This window comes from Crinia signifera, chromosome 3 (genome assembly GCF_055691185.1).
Source record: "Crinia signifera chromosome 3, ASM5569118v1, whole genome shotgun sequence".
Taxonomy (NCBI): Eukaryota; Metazoa; Chordata; class Amphibia; order Anura; family Myobatrachidae; genus Crinia; species Crinia signifera.
This window is the reverse complement of record NC_139219.1, coordinates 202,326,558-202,339,583: the sequence shown is the minus strand read 5'-3', so window position 1 is coordinate 202,339,583 and position 13,026 is coordinate 202,326,558.

Below are 13,026 nucleotides of genomic sequence, written 5' to 3'. Positions count from 1 at the left end.
GTTGTCTTTTATATTGCAAATAATCTATTTCCTTTATCAAACTCAAAATGATATACTGTAGCTAAAATTAGAATCTCTTTATGGTTTGATGCATTTCCCATTTCCATTAACAATTGACTTTCTACTCACTCTTGGTTACTTACAGTATAACATATTGCAATTTGCCATTTTGCTTGCAGACATTATCCCAATGTCTAGGTTTTAAACATGTTTAACAAATAGACCCACCCAAATCTTTCCTATCCTTTGTAAATTAGGCATACTGTAAAGAGGGAGATTTGTCAAATCTTAAAGAGGTATGAATTGGAGAAATTGCTCATAGCAACCAATCAGCTGCAAACTGTATTGTTCAAAATGACAAAAGTATTATCTCTCTCCCAGATTTGATAAATCTCCCCTTTGGTTTTCCATATTTACTGCAGTCATGTTATTTTGTCTAGCCTTGTTTCATTTATGCTCACAAAAAAAATTATTATTCTTGAACAATAAGGGGGAAGTGTACTAAGATGGGAGTTCTATTTCACATGGTATGTTGGTATGTTGCTATGGGCAACCAGGCAGAATCTACAGTATATGTTATTTATTTTGCCCCTTCTAGAAGATAATAGAATCTGATTGGTTTCCCATAGCAACATCTCATCTGAAATAGAATTCCCATCTCTTTTCCCTAAGAATTGTAGATCGCCTATTAAATTTAGAAACATTTCTACAATTATTTACTACAATTATTTATTGTAAATACTTTTCTAGTAGCTAGGTAAGTATTCATCTCCTTTGGAATGCTTTATATTTTATTTTCTGTCCTCATATCAAATTAAAAATAATACAGCTTTTCTAATTACACATAAAAGTAAACAATAATTGGTTGCATAAGCATTCACACATTATGCACAAATAAACCCTGGAACAACCAGATGTGTCAGTTGTCTTCAGAGGTCACATATGTAATTGACTTCAAACCACTAGTGTACAATTAAACTGTTTCAATTGATCCCAAAAAAATGCACCCCTCTCTGAGTATTCCACAGTTGGCTTGTATGTTTCCAAACAAATGCTTTATTGTGAAATTCAAATTGAAAACAATTAAGAGGTAATTGAAAACCAGCAATCAATGTAAGGAAATACATTTTCAAAAACTGTTAATGCACCTGAAGCATTGTTATGTGCAAAATAAAAAAATAATCATCGAGGCAATGACAACAGTTACTTTGTCTAGTACAAGTTGTTCATAACATAACATTTATGCTTAATTGACATTTGTTAGGGTAACAATATAAAAAAATGCAGGTGTTGTATAACAAGTAAATAAACTCCTAAAATACCAGTAAAGTATAGGTAAAACATAATCATCAGAGTTCAACCGCTAAAAAATAGGATACAGTATATCTACAGATTGAGACAAGCTAATCATGGCTCTTTCTGCACCGCAGTGTGGCAGCCGAGTCTCGGTGATCACCGAGAATGGGACATGCGTTCGTCTGAGACGTGCATGTGCCCCATTCACAACAATGGCAGCATCACTGTGCACACTCATAATGGGGATGGGCTCAGGATCGCCTAGCCCCACTGGGAGTGCATGTTTTGGTTTGGGATCCAGATTCATCTTTGTGTTTTAATTTTGCAAAACAACAAGATGTATTCGGGTGTAGAATGAGGATATTCCAAGTGTACCTGTTGGAATGTAAATACTATTGTATATACAGATGGGACTACGCTCATCTAGCCCAAAGGTCAAAGGCTGGCTGGCTAAATAAAGCAACAGAGCAGCATTATAGACAAATAGCAGTTTAAAAGACTATAGCACCTCCATAAAACATTGGACTTAATTCAGGGAGTACAAATTCAAGAGAATGCAGTTGATCAAAAAAGTCACTGCCCATACAGAAAGAATACACGTCCCTTTCATATTTGCAAATGCTTCGCAAATAATAATGCATTTTGCAGATAACATTTGCAATAACAGAAACTTTGAATAACAGAAAATTGCTAAAAAAGCCAATTTTTTACTACTGTTAAATTTACTGGATCTAATTGAGTCCCACTTGAGTCTGGGGCTGACACAGTAACCCACTCCCGTTAATCACATTCCCAGTAATTTTTAATTAACATTCACAGTAGCTTTTATTCACACTGCACACTGGTCCACACACACTCTCCATCTGATGAGGGAGTGACTTTTTTATTACAAAACACGAGAGATATCATGCCAGAAGGATAATGGAGCTTATTCTGATCGTAGCGGCCAAACGTGCGTACGTTCGCTATTAACGTACGCTATCCGCACGCGGCCGTTGGGGTTAGGTCCACCCACAACTCAGCCGCATTCGTACGGCCAGAAACATCGGCAAAGGGGAGTGGCGTACAATTGAGCGTACGCCAACGTACACGGACGGACCAGCCCTTACACTCCGACAACTGGCGTACAATTGAGCGTACACCACCGTTTACGGACGTCTCTCGGCCGTCTTCCCACCGACTTCTTGCGGCTATCTGAGTGTACGCCAGCTTGCACGGACGGGTCCCTATTGTTTTCAATAGAAAAGTCAGCTTATGTCACCGCTCGTGAGAGTGAGCGTACGTCCGTGTACGCTGGCATACCCTTCACATATATGGACCTGCAAATCTTCCCTTTCAACTATAATTATGAAAATTAATTAATTGATTGAATTAATTAATGTGCAAAATAGTGGGCATGGGCTTAAAACATTGCTGAAACATCCTTTGTAGGTGTTAGATGTGGTTTATGTTATTGTATCATAAATACAAAACCTATGTTTGTATTAGAGTGAACACGTTGACACATGTCGACTTGTGTAGATTGAGTGTGCTACTGTGTAAAGTCTATGAAAGCACGTAGTGAATGTGTCTAACTGTTTAACAAATACCTACCTTAGCATATATAAGCAGGTCTTAAAAAGATTCTTACCTTAAATTAAACAAACCTTTAAATGTAGAGAAGTATAGAAAGATAAGCTTCCAATGTGTTAGAGTGCTGTGTGTGGCTTGCAGGTAGTGAAATCATGGTTTGGACTTAATAGACTGCAGCATTGGTTATTACATTCAGGTGTATGTGTTTGGTAGTAATCCGCGTAAATTAGCTAACCCAGGCGCACGCTGGCATGCCGTATCTGTAGGGGTGGTTTGAGATGGCGGTTGGCGGCCGCCTGTTTTGTGTCCGAAATGAACGGTGCTTTAGTCGATCGTGCGGTAGTAGCACCGCTCATTTTTGGTGCACACCCCCGTGTACGCCCATATTTACGCCCATTTTCCCTCATTATTTCGGCCGCTCCCCTCATCACGCCCCTATGCCGCCCCCAATGCCCGTACACTCGCGTACAGGTTTTTTCGCACGTAGAGACCCGGCCGTAAGCGTTGTGGAGTGTTCGCGCCTGCGCATTAGCGAATGTACGCATGCGCAGATCATAAAAAATCCCGGGACGTACGCGTACGGCCCGGCCGCTCCAACCAGAATAAGGCCCAATGTTCTGCATTGTTTTTGGATCTGAACCTGACGGATATATCTCAGTTTCCGAAAGTAGGGGTGGATTCAGTTTCCAAAGATACAACTGCGCATCTCCTCAAATTAGTCTTTATTGTAATATCATGATTCAAGTAGAAATCTGTCATTTACTTTATTACCTGGGAAATGTTCAATGCATATTCAGTACACAAAGTCTGAATAATAATGATGCTGATTTACTTGATGATCATAATTGATATCAGATTATACTTTTAACAGTGACCTCATGCATTATTTTATAATCTTTATACATTAATTTGTATATTATTTTTCTGAGAAAGTAATTATGTTTTCACAGCTGGTATAGCTTACAACTGATTTCTGGTGCTGTGTCTAGGCTTTATCAGCAAATAATCATGCACCATATTTAGATTATGCAATTGTTTGCACAATAAAACCCATAAGAATAACTTCACTCTTTCACCATAGCGCAGCCTGTGGGTGTTCAAGCCTAAGTGCAAACAAATAACCCTGGCCTCTTTCCTCTCACTTTGGAAAAACAGAGGCAGTTGACCATCCCTTCCTCAACCCTATATGTTATTAGACCTGTAGTAGCCAACTCCAGTCCTCGAGAGCTACCAATAGTCAATGTTTTCCAGATCTCCTCACAGAATCGCAAGTGAAATGATTAGCTCCACCTGTGGATCTTTTAAAATGTGTCAGTGAGAGTGCAGCTTTGCAGCAGCTAGGTTGTCTGGAAAATGTGAACTGTTGGTAGCTCTCAAGGACTGGACTTGGCTACCACTGCATTAGAATCTCAATCACTGACAGTCTGATGAAGAACTGCATGCTATGTTGCAGGACCCATTCATACATGTACAGACGGGGTCCACTGCATGCAAAAAGTACTGATGATCATCTTGTAGATCAGTGGCATAACTATAAAATTTGCTCCCCCAAGCCAAAAAAGTTTCCTGCGCCCCCCCCACCCATGTGTGTTGTAGTGAACACCGCACACTACCCTTCTTCATTTTAAATATACACAAGGTGTACAGTACCTAAGGTAGCAGCAGGTATTCTTATGGTTGGTGCCGGGCAGCAGCGGGTCCAGTGGAGGAGGATGAGGCTGCGGGTCGCATGGAGGATGAGTAAGCGGGTCCACGAGGAGGCTGAGGCGGCGGGTCACATGGAGCCTGCGACGGCGGGACTCCTGGAGGAGGATGGGGAGGGAGCGCCGGGCAGCAGTGGCCCGGGTTACATGGACGGAGCACCGGGCAGCGGGGAGGGAGCGCCAGGCAGCAGCGGCCTGCATTACATGGAGGGAGCACCGAGCATCTGGGGGTCACATCGTCTGCTCCTCTGGCGCCCACCACAGACCCCTCTGGCGGTCGCTCCTCCAAGCCACCGCGTGAGGCGTGTGCCGCACGGTGGCTACGCCACTTTTCTAGATGCTTTTTGATTTGTTCTTTATTAATGTTATATTTAACATATGTTTTCATTGATAACTTTTTAAATTTTAAGATATCTTTTCATGTTGTTTAGTGGAAAGAATCATTTTCCTAACAAATGGCCTGGGATTATTATTATTATTATTATTATTATTATTACATGATTTATGACCAGAGAAAAATGAAAAAAACTGGTATATGTTGAAATGCAGCTCCCTTTAGAGTTAGGGGGCTATGCAATTACGGATCACGGCTGTCTATCCCTCCCAACAGCCATGGTTCAGGCCCATTTATGGTTTCCCCAACAGCAAATCAGCAGGCGGCAGGGGTTAAAGTGAGGGGGAACTGTTGGGAACTGAGTTCCACCACCTCTAATGGTGGGGGGAATAGTTCCACCTCCACCACAGCCCTGAACAATAATTCCAACAGGAAAGACTGTCCTAGCAGCTTTCTTTTCTGGCACAGCATATGAGATTTCATGCTGTCAGGTACTATTACTGTGGGCATTGTTACTGTGTTACATACATGTATATGGAGTACTACTGTGTAGGGTAACATGTAAAAGTGAGTAAGGGGCACTACATGTGGTGTAATATGAATGAGATTGTGCTACTGTATGAAATAATTTAAATTAGGGGTACAATTGTATGACTACTGTCCCTTTTCTAAAGTATGGGAGGTAAGGCATAAACATATAGTTTGCAAGGAGGTGCCAAAAACCCTGGCAATGGCCAGGTTTGCCTAATGAATGGGGTAGGGGGCGATCGATGGCAGGGGAAATGAGTTCCGCCACCTATCCATGACCACTTTAAGCCCTGGCAGGTGGGATTTAATGTCCTGCCTGCTGGTCGGGGCGTGTCCATGAAAATGGTCGTGGATTGTCGATCTGCAACCGTGATCGTGATAATTCACTGCCGTTATTGGCAGAACGGGCCCGACAGCTTCTAAAGTCGGGCTTGTTCTGCTGTGATCCCTCTTCAATGCTGTCAGTAAAGACATTATTGAATAGGGCCCTGCCACTATTTCCCTCCGAGGATTGCATTAGACTGCTAATCTCTCTTACAACTGGAAAACAATGTATCACTTCAATAAAGTAAAATTTTTACATTTATTAAAAAACAATGTTGCAATAGATAATAATAATAATAACATGAATATAATTAAAAGCAAACAATATAATCATATAAAGAACATAAAAGTCCAAATTTTAAGAGCTGGCTAGTGGGCAATAAAGTAGTGAAGCGCTATGCTCTACCTCAATAATAAAGTTCAGTGCAAGGATAAATAGATCCAAAACACAACATTTGAGACTGTGTTTGTATGTAATAATGACCCGCACTTTAATTAGATATATTTTATCTGGATTAAGTAGATATCTCTTTCCTCCTTTCTCATGTCAGCAAACTGGCTTATTACTAGGTTGCTGTGGGGGACTGTCATAGCAAATGCCGTGTCACAACCAGGACGGACCCATGTCCAAATGCCAGGTGCAACCCAGCATTAGCTATGTGTAAGGGGTATAATAGAATGGTTCCAGTTGATAGATCTAGATAAACAGTGAGTAGGTCTTCCCCCAAAAGGTTGGCATGCAATGGGTCGACATGGTGAAAAGGTTGACAGCGTCAAAAGGTCGACATGCAATAGGTCAACAGGATCAACAGGTTGACAGGGTCAACATGAAAAAGGCAGACACATGAGAAGGTAGACATGGCTTGTTCTTACTTCACCATCAATGCCGGCACAGAGGGAGAATATAATAGTGTGCCGAGCACAGCGAGGCACCGTGCCCCAAGTAAAGTGAGCACAGCGAGGCACCATGCCCCAAGTAAAGTGAGCACAGCGAGGCACCATGCCCCAAGTAAAGTGAGCACAGCGAGGCACCGTGCCCCAAGTAAAGTGAGCACAGCGAGGCACCGTGCCCCAAGTAAAGTGAGCACAGCGAGGCACCATGCCCCAAGAAAAGTGAGCACAGCGAGGCACCGTGCCCCAAGTAAAGTGAGCACAGCGAGGCACCATGCCCCAAGTAAAGTGAGCACAGCGAGGCACCGTGCCCCAAGTAAAGTGAGCACAGCGAGGCACCGTGCCTTGACATTTTGACCCTGTTATCCTATTGCATGTCTATTGCATGTCGACCTTTTAACCCTGTCGACCTTTTGACCCTGTCGACCTTTTGACCCTGTCAACCTATTGCATGTTGACCTTTTGGGTTAGACCTACTGACTGTCTATTTAATAATCTGCAACCTAGAATCTGCAACCATAATAGAAATACCACAATCACTGGCAATAAAATATTACACATAAATAGACCCCTTCGCATATAGTATCCCGAACACCTTAAACTACCAATATCTACAACTTCGACACTTCTCTTCTACATACCAATCCACGCAACCCCGCCAGGCTCCCTCCCAGTTCGAAAGATATTGCATATATAGGCCTACCGACAGAGGATCTATATCACAGCTTTATAACTCTATCCTAATTAAAGACACTCCTACCCTAGATAACCACGAACGTGAGTGGGAAACTGATCTAGGCCGACGTCTCGAGGAGGAGGAATGGGAATCAATTCGTCTAGCAGTTTCAAAATGTTCAATTAGCATATCAATGAAAGAAAATTCCTATAAGGTATGTTCCAGGTGGTATTTGGTCCCAACTCGTCTTCACCGCATTTACCCTAATTCAACAGACCAATGCTGGAGAAACTGTGGGCAAAGGTGGACGTTCTACCACATCTGGTGGTCCTGCCCTATTATAGACGATTTCTGGAAGATGGTTCTCTCCCTCCTCACTCGACTTGTCACCCTTCCCACTCCCATCGAACCAATTAACTTACACTTATGCGCCCCAATTGACCATCTCCTTAAGGAATCTAATAAATTGATCCTGCACATTGCCTGCCCGGCTAAACATCAAATAGCTAGCAATTGGAAAAACCCAAATGCTCCTAGCCAACAAGAACTAATCAATAGAATATGGTTCATAGCTAAAATGGAATATATCACAAGTCTACAAATCAACACTGTTCGTAAATTCCACTCTGCTTGGCTCCCATGGTATACATATCACAACGCCCCACTTCCTGGTCAATCTTAAAACTTTTTTTTTTTTCACATACGAATAACCTACAGTATTTCTTCAGCTCAACCTTGCTACTTACTATTCCCGCTTCTTTTTATGACTTCTTTCTCCCCGTCGTTGGGTCCCCCCCTCCCCCCCTCTCCCATATACCCCTTCAAACCGCCCAGCTTCCCTCTGAATCTATCCCAAGTGACAGTGAAGATTTCTTAATATAAGCCAACACCAAGCTAAATTGCACATTTTGGCCACTGCCCCATTTAAGGGATCGTCGGTTAATGATACTTAACAACATCAAAAATCTTACTTCACACGTGAATCATCACTACAGGCATGTTTCATTGTTCCCGATCTAGCCTGTCCATTACAATGACTTGTCATTTTAATTACTGTAAATGTCATTATAACTGTCTGTTTCTTTTGCTGAAAATGTTATGTAACTACACTTACTCAATAAAATGTATGATATAAAAAAAAAAATAGACCCCTTCGCATTTATACCTGGAAACATCAAACCATTTTTACAATGAGATTGCCAAAAATGCTGTCGCCATTTAAAATATTAAGATGATTATGTGTAAAGTTAATACAGTTAATTTCATGACATAAATTTAAATACACATGATCTACCCATTACTGTATGACACACACACAGACATATATATCACTGTACAGTGCAAAAAAAAATTGTTAATGGGTCACAAACTATTTAAATGTTGCATACAGGAAAAAAAAAGAAACTGCACTTAGGTGACAGTTTACCAGTCCCACGAGCACCATGATGTACAGTAGGCTGACATACCTCAGGCTGTCTGCACTCAGATAGCTATGCAATATAGTGATAACCCAACACTGCCCTCCTCACAGAGTTTTCACAAATTCTAGGAAGCATCTGGAATTAAACTGTTAGCTGAATATTCTGTGCCTGCCACCCAGGGTTTTGCAGCCTCTCTCAAGCTACTTAAAGCTGCTGCCTGAAGCAAGGTGCTCAATTACAGAGTTGAAAACAGTGCTGTGACTGAATTTTCCACATTTGAACTTCATGCACAGACGTTTGCACAGGGAAGCAATAGGGGCACATAAAAGGCAAATGTGTCTACAGTGGTAATGTTGAACCTACTGTAATGCTGTTTTCAACAAAATACTGTAAAAATACAGGTTTATTTCCCTAAATGTTCTACACAGTTTACTTAAATAACAAAGACTGGTAGTATATAACATCTAGTCATCAACTGAAAAAAAGTTATTTAAAAAGTTAAAGTAAAAAATACTACTGTATAACACATGCCATCAATGTATATATTAATGGCACCACTGACCACCAATGATATTTATAATGCAGTAATACAGTAGGAGCAAGTTTCATCTTTGCTCCTTTGGGCGGGGCTAGCCATGGCTAATCTATTGTTCTCAACTGCAATACAATACGTATTGCAGCTGAGAACAATAGAATAGCCATGGCTAGCCATGGCCAAAGGAGCAAAGATGAAACTTGCTCCTACTGTATATACATTGCTGGCACATGCCAGCAATGCATATATTACAGGCACCACTGAGCACCAATGTTATTAATAAGCCAATGCACCAATGGGCACATATGTTATTAATAAGCCAATGCACCAATGGGCACATATGTTATTTTAAATGCAGAAATATATACATTGCTGGCACGATACCGCCACTGGCCACCAATATTATCCGGTAATTAAGCCCCGGTGTCCGGAAGGGTGGCATACCCGGACTATAGACTGACCGAGAACAGGTAAAGTCCGGCTGCGGGGTCAACACTATTTACTTAATCTCCGTGGCCGCTGACACAGTTGTGAAGCTCCATACTAAATTGCTGAGTGTGTCATTTTTCAACAGCGACCAGCGATGGTCATTGATGAAAATGAAACACTCTGTAGGGGGAAGCCACTGGTCGCAGAAGCAACCAACACAGGGCTGGTTGCGGGAGCGCACTCTTGACAACCATTGCCTTGTACGCACGGGGATATGGTCACTCAGCAACCATATCCCTGGTGATTTAGGCTGAGATGGGCTGTGTGTGTGCACTGCCTGGAGAGATATCAGGGCCAACAAGCAGGTCTGCTGCTATTTTGCTCCCAGCTTCGCAACTCTCTCGGCTAGTCTGCCACTCTCGATGCTCTTAAACTCCCTAATGGCAATGAGCATTTCACCTTCCCCCCTGGCATCGAGCATGAAGGGCCCTGGCATCGAGCATCTAGGGCCCTGGCATCGAGCATAAAGCCCCTGGTGTCAAGCATGAAGCCCCTGGCATTATGGTATGTGGCTTAATGGTATGTGGCATAATGTGTACTGGGCATCACGGTGTATGGCATAATGTGTACTGGGCATAATGATGTGTGGTATAACATAATGGGCATTATGATGTGTGGCATAGCATTTAATGGGCATTATGATGTGTGGCATAACGTGTAAGTGGCAATACGGTATGCAAAATCAAGAATAGAGTTTTAGCAAAGGTTAAAAAAACATGATAAGGTGGGTCAAGGGGCGGGGCAAGGAGCGGGCCACTATCCGGGAATCTCTCAACACAAAGGTGGTAACGATAATTTTATTATGGCAGTAACGTATACATTGCTGGCGTAAGTACATGGATTTCTCCCTATGTGCATGGCTGCAAAAAAATTGTAGCTATGCACATGGGCAGGATTTCCCTGGGCAGTGCGTCATTTTTCTGGTCACTGGGCTCCGAATATACGCAGCCCAGCAATCAGTTCTGAATGAATAAATGCACTTAATAAAATGGCCCCTGCTCCCACCCTTGGAATTCTAACCCAGCCCATTATGTAAATATCCTTTTACATGAAAGATTTTCAGCAAAGTCTTTCACCTCCTGAAATTCTCTCTCTTTGGGGGAAATAGTTCAGTGTGTACACACTACTTTGGTGAAAGATTTATCATTCATAGATTTTGGCAAAATCTTTGGAAAGGAAAATCTTCTAGTGTGTATGGGCCTTAATTGTATTACGATAAAAGAATAATGGATTCTACAGAAATGATTGCATATAAATGCTCTAAAACTTGGTTTTAACGTGGATAAGTGTTAAGGCCCATACAAACTGGGCGACTTTGAGCTAAAAGTCACTCAAAACAGCAGGTTTGAGAAGCTTTCAGCTCAAAGCCGCCCAGTGTGTATGGCCCGGCGATGATAGAATTGATCAGGCGGCACTCTTGGATTCTTGGTGAAAAAACGTGTGGTTTAATACTCCAACATGTTTCGGGCTACTGCCCCTCCTCAGGGATCAAATGCATACACACTGGGGGATATTCTGCTCGCTACGGTGGGACCATAAACGGGCGGATATGTTTTTTTTTTCATCTGCGCATGCGTAGCTTTCGCAATGCGCACGTGCGGCGACCTCACACCGTTCACGGACAGGTCTCTCCGTGCGAAAAAACCTGTCCGCGAGAGTACGGACATTGTGGGCGGTATGGGGGCGGTTTTAGGGGAGCGCCCGGAATAATGAGGAAAACAGGGCGTAAACATGGGCGTACACAGGGGTGTGCACCAAAAATGTACGGTGCTGCAACCGCTCGATCAGCGAACGCACCGTGCATTTTGGGCCAAAAACAGGCGGACGCCAAAGTCTGGGTCTGCTAATTAACACTGATTACTACTCAAACACATACACCTGAATGTAATAAGCAATGCTGCAGCCTATTAAGTGAAAACCATTATTTCACTACCTGCAAGCCACACACAGCCCTCAAACACATTGGAAGCATATCTTTGAACACTTCTCTACATGTAAAGGTTGGTTTAATTGTAGGTAACATTCATTCTAAGACCTGCTTATATATGGCAAGGTAGTTAGTTTATAACCATCTACACCCATTCAGAAAGTGTTTTGGTATACTTTAAAAAGCAGGACACTCAATTCACAGAAGTCGACATGTGACAACTTTTTCACTGTAACACCAAAATAACTTTATTTAAAAGTAAAAGCAATGTGGGGACACATAGATAGTGATTAAAATGCCACATTATAACATAACAAATATACATGTAATGAGGGTTAAAATGTTGTTTTATCAGGGTCTTTATTAAGGTAGACAATTGAGTTAATATCAAACAATTATTGAATAACAATTAGAATAATTAATCAATTGTCTTAATTATAGTTGAAAGTCAAGATTTCCAGTGCCATATATGTGAAGGGTATGCCACCGTGCATGGACGTACGCTCACTCTCACGATCGGTGACACACGCTGAGTTTTCCATTGAAAAAAAGTCAGACCCGTCCATGCAATGTGGCGTACGCTCAGATATACACAAGATGTTGGTGGGGAAACGGACGATACTCGTCCGTATACGGTGGCGTACATTCTGTTGTACGCCAGTTATCGGTGGCTAAGAGGGGATCCATCCGTGTACGGTGGCGTACGCTCAGGTGTACGCCACTCCCCTTTGTCGGTGTTTGTGACCGTCCGTATGCGGATGTTTTGTGGGCAGACTTACGCTCACCGTCTGCTTATGGGAAACATACGGTGAAACGGACCGCACGGACGTTGCACCGACTGAATCAGAATAAGGCCCACTGTGACAAAACTTTACACTGTGCACTACAAGACAAAAAACGCCCCCCATCCGGTGATGTCCAACCTGCAAAACACTTACCCTCGACCTCTAGGCCGTCACTCCCTTTCCGTCATGGAAACACTGTGCCGCACCATGGAGACGCCAGTCAAAGGACACCATCTCTCCCGGCTACTTCCCCTAACATCATCCCCATGCCCTGCACTGCGCTCAGGACTTCCGGCGTTCCAAGCCTCGGTGTGGCTGCCGCTGTCAGCTGTATGCATACGGGACTAATAAAAATAAAGAAATAAACAACATTATAAAAAACATATTAATAAATGTGCAAGCTAATACAATTATATGGCTTAAAATAAGCCATATAAGAGGCCAGCTAATTGGGCAATAAAATACGTAAATATTATTATTTAAAGACATACATACATAATAAAAAAACATGAAAAATCTTTAAAAAGTACAGGATGCAGGTAATG